The 3,147-nt window shown below is 49.2% G+C and overlaps 1 pseudogene across 1 annotated transcript; it reads left to right on the top strand.

Annotated features, from left to right (window-relative positions):
• Window positions 1-1,965: 1,965 nt before the first annotated feature.
• Window positions 1,966-2,833, top strand: LOC311610408 (cytosolic Fe-S cluster assembly factor NUBP1-like; annotated as a pseudogene). The gene has a single exon. The product of its transcript is annotated as a cytosolic Fe-S cluster assembly factor NUBP1-like (transcript).
• Window positions 2,834-3,147: the final 314 nt, after the last annotated feature.

Below are 3,147 nucleotides of genomic sequence, written 5' to 3' on the forward strand. Positions count from 1 at the left end.
AAATCAGTTTTCTAAAGACATTTGCATACACTTACTATTTCTAACAAGTGCTTTAGAAAAAGAGGTGCCCAAGTATTTCGTTTTTAATTTTTTATTGATTAAGGTATTACATGTGTACATATCTTCCCATTGTCCTCTCACCTAACTCCCATACATGCCCTCACCCCCCAGTGTTTTGCTTCCATTGGTTACGCTTATATGCATGCATACAAGTCCTTCAGTTGATCTCTTATCTCCCACACATCTCCCCAACCTTCCCCTGTAGTCTGACAGTCTGTTTGAGGCTTTACTGCCTCTGTATCTATCTTTTTGTTCATCAGGTGTTTTTGCCTGAGGATGATGATCAGCTGCCTGAGCTCTGCACGCGGGGAGGGCTTCTGTCTTTACTTTCGAATAATGCTTTTATTTTCCCAATTACGGTATTGATATGAAGTTCCCCTTTAAAATACTTTTTATTTTATTTTTTTAAGGTGATATGTTTTAAGAAAAATATTGAGAAATGATAGTAGAGTTTCCAGGCAGGAATTTCGCACCGGGGGTGTCCAGGTGGCATGTGGGTGCAGTGAAAACCCTGAAGTTGGTGTTACCCAACTCAAGGGGCGCTCTGGTTGTGGTGCTCTACTCGAGAGTGAGCTGTGGTTCTCGCAGCGTGATTTTATTCACGTGCAGCAAACAAAGGCAGATTCATAGCCCTAGGGAGGCGTAGCTGCCGTGTAGACACACTGTCTGGTTAATCACACATTGGTTTCTTCTTTGCAGTTGGTCTCCCTTACCTGGTTGGCTTCCTGTTCACAGCTGCTTCTGCAAAACACTGCACTACATCCTAACAGTCAGCAAGAAAGCGTTTAGTGAGAACGGCTCAGACCTCGAGACCCTGGTCCTGGCTAACAATGGCACGAAGAACCAAGTTAGGTAAACACTGGCGTATACAATCTACTTTCCCTTTCACCGCCCCTCTGTTTACGGAGACTCTCGGTGTCCTCGAAGATTGATTCCCCCTCTACTTCCAAGCCCAGAGCAGGGGCGCCCTCCTCTGAACTTCCTCAGCAATGCCGCCTGCCCATCCCTGCTCACCGGGTTCTTATAACTGCAGCTCCTCGCCTTCCCAAGCCTGACACGCAGGAGGCCGCCAGTGGATGCTGATGGACTATCAGTACCTCCTGCAGGCACACAGGGCTCTGCCCTCCTAGATCAGGGCATTTAGTTTTAAGGGGAAAGAGATGGAGGAGGAAAGGCATTGAAGGGGACAGTCTGAGAAAGAGGAGCAGTTTGTTTCTCAGAGGGCACAGCCTCCCCAGCATATGGGCAGGAATGTGTGGGGTCACGCACAGGGCACATTCAGCATGACCTCGCTGCGTATTAAAACGTAAAGGGTGTTTTGGTTACTCAGAGCCCTGAGTGAGCTATTGTGGGCACAGGAACTGTAACAAATGTCCCAGCAATGAAACAAAATGTGTCCTTTCTCTGGGTGGAAATTCCCAAGCTCAAGTGTTAAAGGGACCTCACTTTATTGTTATTTTCTTTAATGTAGGACGGGGAGGTGTGGATCGAGTCCGCCTGCTGGATTACCCAGCGTTGTGGGCACCCGGCGTGAATGGACACATTATGCTTTTCCATCAGGAGTGTGGCTCTTAATTAAAAACGTGATCTAGGGTGTTTATGGAGACACTGTTTAGGTTTTCTTTAGCTGTTAACACGTTGTAAATCATTTTAAAGGGACCTTTCCTGCGATGCCATAGTGGTTAGTGTATTTTGAGAAAGCGATCTGAAAACAAAACCGGGATTACATTTAGTGTTTGACAAGGTGCTAAGGGGCTCACCACCTCGCTGGGCTAAGACAGGGCTTTGCTTGATCTGCTGATGACCTTATCTCCCCAACCCCAACCCGGGCCCAGGGGTCACATGGCAGAGCGAGTCTAGTGTCAAAAGTTTAACTCCTGAGGTTCCGGCGACTAAGGCGGCGAAATGGAGGAGACGCCTCACAACTGCCCCGGCACCGGCAGCGCCCAGGCCAGCCGAGGGGCCGCGTGCCAAGGGTACTCTGATCAGCAGCTATGGGCCTCAGGCACCAGCGAGGCTCCGGACCCAGCCATAGAGGAAATCAAAGAGAAAATGAAGACAGTGAAACACAAAATCTTGGCTGTCTGGAAAAAGCGGCGTTGGGAAAAGCATGTTCAGCGCCCACCTTGCTCACGCCCTAGCAGAGGATGAAAACACACAGGTTGCTCTTCTAGCCTTGATATATGTGGGCTGTCCATTCCCAAGATAATGAGATTGGAAAGAGAACAGGTGCACCAGAGTGGCTCGGGCTGGTCTCCAGTGTTCCTGGAAGACAACCTGGGGGTGATGTCAGTGGGTTTCTTACTCAGCAGCCTCGACGACGCTGTCTTCTGGTGAGGACCCAAGAAGAACGGCACGATCAAGCAGTTCCTCCGCGATGTGGACTGGGGAGAGGTCGACTACCTCATCATGGAGACCCCATCTGGGATGTCCGATGAGCACCTCTCGGCCGTCCAGTACCTGGCCACCACACACATCGATGGGGCCGTGATCATCACCACCTCCCAGGAGTGGTGTTCCTGCAGGATGTCCAGAAAGAAATCAGCTTCTGACACAACGTGAAGCTGCCCATCATCGGGGTGGTGGAGAACAGGCTTCGTCTGTCCCAAGTGCAAGAAGGAGTCTCAGATATTCCCACCCATAACGGGGGGTGCAGAGGCCATGTGCCAGAACCTGAAGATTCCGCTCCTCAGCAAAGTGCCGCTGGACCCGCACATAGGGAAGAGTTGTGATGAAGGATGATCTTTTTTTGGTTGATGCGCCAGATTCACCAGCTACGTTAGCCTACAGAATTATATAAAAAAATCCAGGAATATTGTAGTCTCCATCAGCCAAAAGAAGAGAGGACCTCGTTAGCTCCTGAAACACAGGGAACATGGACTCGAGCAGCATGGCCAGTGCGTCCTGACCGCTCAGGCAAACAGTGGGCTCAAGGCAGAGAGGGACCAGACTCTGGTGTGAAGTCACTTTTGCAGACATTTTAATCATCTGATACTTGTACAGTTTTCTTTAGATCACATGGAAAGGGCGTTCTTTACAAATGTGCCCTTTAGAAAATAAAAGCGTTCCTCAAAAAAAAAAAAAAAA

Source organism: Pipistrellus hanaki (assembly GCF_964339955.1).
Source record: "Pipistrellus hanaki genome assembly, chromosome: 16".
Lineage (NCBI taxonomy): Eukaryota > Metazoa > Chordata > Mammalia > Chiroptera > Vespertilionidae > Pipistrellus > Pipistrellus hanaki.